At 39.2% G+C, this 9493-nt stretch overlaps 1 non-coding gene across 1 annotated transcript; it reads left to right on the top strand.

Moving 5' to 3' along the window:
* Positions 1-8511: 8511 nt before the first annotated feature.
* LOC130964450 (small nucleolar RNA R71) lies at positions 8512-8619 on the top strand. The gene has a single exon (XR_009080544.1). It is a non-coding gene; the product is annotated as a small nucleolar RNA R71 (small nucleolar RNA).
* The last annotated feature ends 874 nt before the right edge of the window (positions 8620-9493 follow it).

Here is a 9493-nt window from a genome sequence, read left to right as displayed (position 1 = left end):
TTTTCCTTGTTTCCCTCCAAATTTTCGAAATTTTGAGTTGACTTGGTAAAAAAAAAAAAATTTTCAAAATTAATTGTTTCTTACAAGTTAAGTCAAAATTTCAATTTTAAAAATCTTATCTTTTCAAAATCTTTTTCAAAAATCATATCCTTTTTCATTTTTCATATAATTTTCGAAAATTTCAAAAATTATTTTTCAAAATATTTTCAAAATCTTTTTCTTATCTTTTTATCTAATTTTCGAAAATTCACTAATAATTAATGTGATTGGTTCAAAAATTTGAAGTTTGTTACTTTCTTGTTAAGAAAGGTTCAATTTTTAAATTCTAGAATCTTATCTTGTAGTTTCTTGTTAGTGAAGTAAATAATTTTAAAATTTTTAAATTAAATCTTTTTATCTTTTAATTTATCTTTTTCAAAAATTTTATCTTTTTCAAAATTTGATTTTAAAATATCTTATCTAACTTACTATCTTCTTATCTTTTTCAATTTTGATTTCAAATCTTTTTTTTTTTATCAACTAACTAACTTGTTGTTTGTTTCTTATCTCTTTCAAAACTACCTAACTACTTTTCCCTCCTCTATTTTCGAAAATATCTCTTCCCTTTTTCAAAAATTCTTTTTAATTAATTAATTGTTTTAAAATTTTAATTTTAATTTTATTTTATCTCTAATTTTCGAAAATCACTAACTCCTTTTCAAAAACTATTTTCGAATTTTCTCTCCTCTTTTCTTCTTCTATTTAATTATTTAATTACTAACACTTCTCTTCACCTCTCTTCATCTCACATCTCTGCCATCCTCACAGTTGTGTTTTTTCCATTACATTACATTCTTTGTCTACCCCTCTTCTTCCACTCCTTTCTTTTTCTACTAACATAAAGGAATCTCTATACTGTGACATAGAGGATTCCTTTTTCTATTCTTGTTTTCTTCTCTTTTTATATGAGCAGGAACAGGGATAAAGGCACTCTTGTTGAAGTTGATCCAGAACCTGAAAGGACTCTGAAGAGAAGATTAAGAGAAGCTAAATTACAACAATCCAAAAACATCTTTAAGAGAAACAACCTTTCAGAAATTTTTGAACAAGAGAAAGAGATGGCAGAAGAAAATAATAATAATAATGCAAGGAGAATGCTTGGTGACTTTACAAAGCCAACGTCCAAGTTTGATGGAAGAAGCATCTCCATTCCTGCCATTGGAGCCAATAACTTTGAGCTTAAGCCTCAACTAGTTGCTTTAATGCAACAAAACTGCAAGTTTTATGGACTTCCATCTGAAGATCCTTACCAGTTTTTAACTGAGTTCTTGCAGATCTGTGACACTGTAAAGACAAATGGAGTTAATCCTGAAGTCTACAGACTCTTGCTTTTCCCTTTTGCTGTAAGAGACAGAGCTAGAGTATGGTTGGATTCACAACCCAAGGATAGCCTGGACTCATGGGATAAGCTTGTCACTGCATTCTTAGATAAATTCTTTCCTCCTCAAAAGCTGAGCAAGCTGAGAGTGGATGTTCAAACCTTCAAACAAAAAGATGGTGAATCCCTCTATGAAGCTTGGGAAAGATACAAGCAGCTGACTAAGAGATGTCCATCTGACATGTTTTCAGAATGGACCATATTAGATATATTCTATTATGGTCTTTCTGAGTTTTCAAAAATGTCATTGGACCATTCTGCAGGTGGATCTATTCACCTGAAGAAAACGCCTGAAGAGGCTCAAGAACTCATTGACATGGTTGCAAACAACCAGTTTATGTACACTTCTGAGAGGAATTCTGTGAACAATGGGGTACCTCAGAAGAAAGGAGTTCTTGAAATTGATGCTCTGAATGCCATATTGGCTCAGAACAAAGTGTTGACTCAACAGGTCAACATGATCTCTCAAAATCTGAATGGATTGCAACATGCATCCAACAGTACTAGAGAGGCAGCTTCTGAAGAAGCTTATGATCCTGAGAACCCTGCCATGGCAGAGGTTAATTACATGGGTGAACCTTATGGAAACACCTATAACTCATCATGGAGAAATCATCCAAATTTCTCCTGGAAGGATCAACAAAAACCTCAACAAGGTTTTAACAATGGTGGACGCAATAGGCTGAATAATAGTAAGCCATATCCATCATCTTCTCAGCAACATACAGAGAACTCTGAACAAAATAATTCTAATTTAGCTAATATTGTCTCTGATCTGTCAAAGGCCACTTTCAGTTTCATGAATGAAACAAGATCCTCCATTAGAAATTTGGAGGCACAAGTAGGCCAGCTGAGTAAGAAAGTCATTGACACTCCTCCCAGTACTCTCCCAAGTAATACAGAAGAAAATCCAAAAGGAGAGTGCAAGGCTATTGATTTAATCAAAGTGGCCGAATGCACCAAGGAGGAGGAGGACGAAAATCCCAGTGAGGAAGACCTCCTGGGACGTCCCTCAAGCAAGAAGGAGTTTCCTATTAAGGATCCTGAGGAATCTGAGGCTCATCTAGAGACCATAGAGATTCCTTTAAATCTTCTTCTGCCATTCATGAGCTCTGAAGAATATTCATCCTCTGAAGAGAATGAAGATGTAACTGGAGAGCAAGTTGCTCAATACTTAGGAGCTATCATGAAGCTGAATGCCAAGCTGTTTGGTAATGAGACCTGAGAAAGTGAACCTCCCCTGCTCATTAGTGAACTAGATACTTGGATTCAGAGAACTCTACCTCAAAAGAAACAAGATCCTGGCAAGTTCTTAATACCTTGCACCATTGGCACCATGAGCTTTGAAAAAGCTCTATGTGATCTGGGGTCAGGGATAAATCTAATGCCACTCTCTGTAATGGAGAAGCTGGGAATCATTGAGGTACAACCTGCCTTATTTTCATTACAATTGGTAGATAAGTCCATAAGACAAGCTTATGGAATAGTGGAGGACGTGCTAGTAAGGGTTGAAGGCCTTTACATCCCCACTGATTTTATAATCCTAGACACTAGGAAGGAAGATGATGAATGCATCATCCTAGGAAGACCTTTCCTAGCCACAGCAGGAGCTGTGATAGATGTCAACAGAGGTGAGTTAGTCCTTCAATTGAATGGGGACTACCTTGTGTTTCAGGCACATGGCCATCCCTCTGTGACAAAAGAGAGTAAGCATGAAGAACTTCTCTCAATTCAGAGTCAAGAAGAGCCCACACAGTCAAACTCTAAGTTTGGTGTTGTGAGGCCACAACCAAACTCTAAGTTTGGTGTCCAAACCCCATATCCAAACTCTAAGTTTGGTGTTGGGAATACCACACTTAAGTTGACCTGATCACCTTGTGGCTCCATGAGAGCCACTGTCAAGCTATTGACATTAAAGAAGCGCTTGTTGGGAGGCAACCCAATTTTATTTATCTAATTTTATTTTATTTTATTTTGGTGTTATTTTTGTGTTGAATTAGGTACATGATCATGAGGAGTCACGAAAAAAATCAAAAAAATTAAAAACAGAGACAAAAACAGAAAAAAAAATTTTTCACCCTGGAGGACGCACGGGCTGGCGTTCAACGCCCAGAAGGAGCATCTTTCTGGCGTTCAACGCCAGAACAGAGCATCTTCCAAAACAAGCAACAACCCGGCGTTAAACGCCAGGTTGCGCACACAGAGGACAATCTGGCGCTGAACGCCAGAAACAAGCATGAAACTGGCGTTCAACGCCAGAAACATGTATAACATGGGCGTTTAACGCCCAGAACTAGCATCAATGGGCGTTTAAACGCCAGAATGATGCATGAAGGCATGTTACATGCCTATATGGTGAAGGAATGGTATTTGTTTTCACCTCAGGATCTGTGGACCCCACAGGATCCCCACCTAACATATTCCCACCTTACTTCCCAATCCTAGTTTTTGTGATGTGATTCCCCATGTCACAATTCCCAACATCTTCTTCATCAATCACCTCAATTCCTCCTCCCAATTTACCCATTCACCATTCACATCAACCTCCTCTTCCCCATACACCCCACCTACCTCCATAAAATTCAAATTAAATTTCCCACCCATTCCCACCCAACTTGGCCGAACCTTTACCCTCCCCCTCCCTATAATACCCTTCTTTTCTTTTACATTTTCACACAACACAAACCCACATTCTCCAACATAGCCGAACCCTCTCTTCTCCCTCTCTACCATATTTTCTTCTTCTTCTTCTACTCTTCTTTTCTTTTTTGCTTGGGGACAAGCAAATTTTAAGTTTGGTGTGGTAAAAAGCCTAAGCTTTTGTTTTTCATTCACCATCAATGGCACCCAAGACCGGAGTTTCCTCAAGAAAAGGGAAAGGGAAGGCAAAAGCTTCCACTGCCGAGTCATGGGAGAAGGAGAGATTTATCTCCAAAAGCCATCAAGACCACTTCTATGATGTTGTGGCAAAGAAGAAAGTGATCCCTGAGGTCCCTTTCAAGCTCAAGAAGAATGAGTATCCGGAAATCCGACATGAAATTCAAAGAAGAGGTTGGGAAGTCTTAGCCAACCCCATGCAACAAGTCGGAATTCTCATGGTTCAAGAGTTCTATGCCAATGCATGGATCACTAGGAACCATGACCAAGGTATGAACCCAAGCCCAAAGAATTATCTCACAATGGTTAGGGGGAAATACTTGGAATTCAGTCCGGAAAATGTGAGGTTGGCGTTTCACTTACCCCAAATGCAAGGTGATGAACGCCCCTACACAAGAAGGGTCAACTTCAATCAAAGGTTGGACCAAGTCCTAATGGACATTTGTGTGGAAGGAGCCCAATGGAGAATAGACTCCAAAGGCAAGCCAGTCCAACTAAGAAGACTGGACCTCAAGCCTGTAGCTAGAGGATGGTTGGAGTTCATCCAAAGATCCATCATCCCTACAAGCAACCGATCTGAAGTTACTGTGGATCGGGCTATCATGATCCATAGCATCATGATTGGAGAGGAGGTGGAAGTTCATGAAGTCATCTCCAATGAACTCTACAAAATAGCTGACAAGCCTTCATACATGGCACGGCTAGCCTTCCCCCACCTAATATGCCATCTATGTTACTCAGCTGGAGTTATCATAGAAGGAGATGTCTCCATTGAAGAAGACAAGCCCATTACCAAGAAAAAGATGGAGCAAACAAGGGAAGCTCCTCACGGCCTCCAAGAAGAACATGAGGAAGTGCATCATCAACAAATGCCTCAAGGAATGCACTTTACTCCTAACAACTATTGGGAGCAACTCAACACCTCCTTAGAGGATTTGAGCCATAATGTTGAACAACTAAGGGTGGAACATCATGAACACGCCCTCACTCTCCAAGAAATCAGAGAAGATCAAAGAGCAATGAGGGAGGAGCAACAAAGGCAAGGAAGGGACATAGAAGAGTTGAAGAACATCATTGGTCCTTCAAGAAGAAGATGCCACTAAGGTGGATTCATTCCTTGTTCTTTATTTCTTTCTGTTTTCGGTTTTTAATGCTATGTTTATTTATGTTTTTGTGTCTCTATTTCATGATCATTAGTGTGTAACCATGCCTTAAAGCTATGAATAAAATCCATTAGTCCTTCACCTCTCTTAAAAGAAAAATGTTTTGATTCAAAAGAACAAGAAGTACATAATTTTCGAAATTATTAGTGAATTTAGTTTAATTATATTGATGTGGTGGCAATAATTTTTGTTTTCTGAATGAATGATTGAACAGTGCATATGTCTTTTGATCTTGTTGTTTATGAGTGTTTAAAATTGTTGGTTCTTGAAAAGAATGAGGAACAAAGAAAAATGTTATTGATGATCTGAAAAACATCATGAAATTGATTCTTGAAGCAAGAAAAAGCAGTGAAAAAAAAGGGCGAAAATTCCAAAGCAAGGATCCAAGGCTTTGAGCATCAATGGATAGGAGGGCCCAAGGAAATTAAATCCGGGCCTAAGCGGCTAAATCAAGCTGTCCCTAAACCATGTGCTTGTGTCATGAAGGTCCAAGTGAAAAGCTTGAGACTGAGTGGTTAAAGTCGTGATCCAAAGCAAAAGAGTGTGCTTAAGAGCTCTGGACACCACTAACTGGGGACTTTAGCAAAGCTGAGTCACAATCTGAAAAGGTTCACCCAGTTATGTGTCTGTGGCATTTGTGTATCCGGTGGTAATACTGGAAGACAAAGTGCTTAGGGCCACAGCCAAGACTCATGAGTAGCTGTGTTCAAGAATCAACATGCTTTAACTAAGAAAGTCAATAACACTATCCCAAATTCTAAATTCCCCCAGAGACGCCAATACCTCTAAACTACAAAGGAAAAAGTGAGATGCCAAAGCTGTTCAGAAGCAAAAAGCTACAAGTCCCGCTCATGTAATTAAATTAATATTCATTGATATTTTGGACTTTATAGTATATTCTCTTCTTTTTATCCTATTTGATTTTCAGTTGCTTGGGGACAAGCAACAATTTAAGTTTGGTGTTGTGATGAGCGGATAATTTATACGCTTTTTGGCATAGTTTTTACATAGTTTTTAATAAGTTTAAGCTACTTTTAGGGATGTTTTCATTAGTTTTTATGTTAAATTCACATTTCTGGACTTTACTATGAGTTTGTGTGTTTTTCTGCGATTTCAGGTAATTTCTGACTGAAATTGAGGGATTTGAGCTAAACTCTGAAGAAGGCTAACAAAAGGACTGCTGATGCTGTTGGATTCTGACCTCCCTGCACTCGAAATGGATTTTCTGGAGCTACAGAACTCCAAATGGCGCGCTCTCAACGGCGTTGGAAAGTAGACATCCAGGGCTTTCCAGCAATATATAATAGTCCATGCTTTATTCGAAGAATGACGACGTAACTTGGCGTTAAACGCCAAGTTCATGCTGCAGTCTGGAGTAAAACGCCAGAAAAACGTCATGATTCGGAGTTAAACGCCCAAAACACGTCATAACCTGAAGTTTGACGCCAAGAAATGCCTCTACACGTGGATTGATCAAGCTCAGCCCAAACACACACCAAGTGGGCCCCGGAAGTGAATTTATGCATCAATTACTTACTCATGTAAACCCTAGTAGCTAGTCTAGTATATATAGGACCTCTCACTATTGTATTAGACATCCGGGATTGTATTTTCTATCCTGTGATCACGGTTTAGGGGGCTGGCCATTCGGCCATGCCTGGACCTCTTGCTTATGTATTTTCAACGGTGGAGTTTCTGCACACCATAGATTAAGGGTGTGGAGCTCTGCTGTACCTCAAAGATTAATGAAGTTCTATTTTCTTTTATTCAATTCCTCTTTTATTCTTATTCCAAGATATCCATTCGTACCCAAGAACATGATGAATGTGATGAGTTAATAACCCTCATTATTATTCTCACTGATGAACGCGCGTGATTGACAACCACTTCCGTTCTACATGCAACACAGGCTTGAATGTGTATCTCTTAGATTTCCCAACAGAATCTTCGTGGTATAAGCTAGATAGATGGCGGCATTTATCTGGATCCGGAAAGTCCAACCTTGTCTGTGGTGTTCCGAGTAGGATCCTGGGAATCCGGAAAGTCTCACCTTGTCTGTGGTATTCCGAGTAGGATTCCGTTCATGAATGACTGTGACGTGCTTCAAACTTTAACCTGCTGGGCGTTAGTGACAAACGCAAAAGAGGGATTCTATTCCAGTAGGAGCGGGAACCAACCGGTGATTGGCCGTACTGTGACAGAGTGCGTGCATTAGCTTTCACTGCGAGGATGGGATGTAGCTATCAACCATGGGTGATGCCTCCAGACTGGTTAGCTGTGCGAGTGACAGCCGCACAGGTTATTTCCCCGAGAGGAATGAAAGTAGCCACAGCTGATAGTGAACCCCTATACAAAGCTTGCCATGGAAAGGAGTAAGAAGGATTGAGTAGAAGCAGTGGGAGAGCAGGCGTCCGAGAGCTCTACAGCATCTCCATTCCGCTTATCTGAAATTCCTACCAATGAATCTACATAAGTATTCTATCCTTTTTATTATTCCTTTTATTTATTATTTAATCCAATAAAATATCATGTTTAAATTCGCCTGACTGAGATTTGCAAGGTGACCATATCTTGCTTCATACCAACAATCTCTGTGGATTCGACCCTTACTCACGTAAGGTTATTACTTGGACGACCCAGTACACTTGCTGGTTAGTTGAACGGAGTTGTGAAGAAAATAACCAGTGCCAATTTCTAAAATCCAATTACAATGAATAAGAATCACAATTTCGTCCACCAACTGCCAGGTGCATTTTGTATTCCAGACAGACTTTGAGAAATTAAATTGACTTGTTGAGTCAATATCTTGTTCTGAGCCAAAATGGCATTCAGAGTATCAATCTCAAGAACTCCTTTCTTCTGACTAGTCCCATTGTTCACAGGATTCCTTTCAGAAGTGTACATGAATTGGTTATTTGCAACCATTTCAATGTGTTCCTGAGCCTCTGTAGGCGTCTTCTTCAGATGAAGAGATCCTCCAGCAGAGCTATCCAAAGATATCTTGGATAGTTCAGAGAGACCATCATAGAAAATACCTATGATGCTCCATTCAGAAAGCATGTCTGAGGGACATCTTCTGATTAATTGTTTGTATCTTTCCCAAGCTTCATAGAGGGATTCTCCATCCTTCTGTCTGAAGGTTTGGACTTCCACTCTAAGCTTACTCCATCTTTGAGGTGGAAAGAACTTTGCCAAGAAGGCATTGACTAGCTTTTCCCAAAAGTCCAGGCTTTCTTTAGGTTGAGAATCCAACCATATTCTAGCTCTGTCTCTTACAGCAAAAGGGAATAGCATCAGTCTATAGACCTCAGGGTCAACCCCATTAGTCTTGACTGTGTCACAGATTTGCAAGAACTCAGCTAAAAACTGATGAGGATCTTCCATTGGAAGTCCATGGAACTTGCAATTCTGTTGCATTAGAGAAACTAACTGAGGCTTAAGCTCAAAGTTGTTTGCTCCAATGGCAGGGATAGAGATGCTTCTCCCATAGAAATTGGGAGTAGGTGCAGTAAAGTCACCCAGCACCTTCCTTGCATTGTTGGCATTGTTGTTGTTTTCGGCTGCCATGGGTTCTTCTTCCTTGAAGAATTCGGCCAGGTCCTTAACAGAAAGTTGAGCCTTAGCTTCTCTTAGTTTTTGCTTCAAGGTCCTTTCAGGTTCAGGGTCAGCTTCAACAAGAATGCCTTTGTCTTTGTTCCTGCTCATATGAAAGAGAAGAGAACAAGAAAATATGGAATCCTCTATGTCACAGTATAGAGATTCCTTGAGGTGTCAGAGGAAAAGAAAGGTAGAAGACAGAAGTAGAAAATTCGAACTTGTCCAAGAAGAGGGAGTTCGAATTTTTACATGAAGGAATAGTGTTAGTCCATAAATAGAAGGATGTGAGAAGAAGGGAAGTAATTTTCGAAAATTAAGTAAAAGATTTTGAAAACATTTTGAAAAACACTTAATTGATTTTCGAAAATAAGAGTGGAAAAGAAATCAAGTGATTTTTGAAAAAGATTTTGAAATTAGAAGTTAAAAAGATATGATTGAA

This window comes from Arachis stenosperma, chromosome 2, assembly GCF_014773155.1.
Source record: "Arachis stenosperma cultivar V10309 chromosome 2, arast.V10309.gnm1.PFL2, whole genome shotgun sequence".
Classification (NCBI taxonomy): domain Eukaryota; kingdom Viridiplantae; phylum Streptophyta; class Magnoliopsida; order Fabales; family Fabaceae; genus Arachis; species Arachis stenosperma.
Note: the sequence above shows the minus strand (reverse complement) of the source record. Positions and strands in the feature narration are given on the sequence as shown.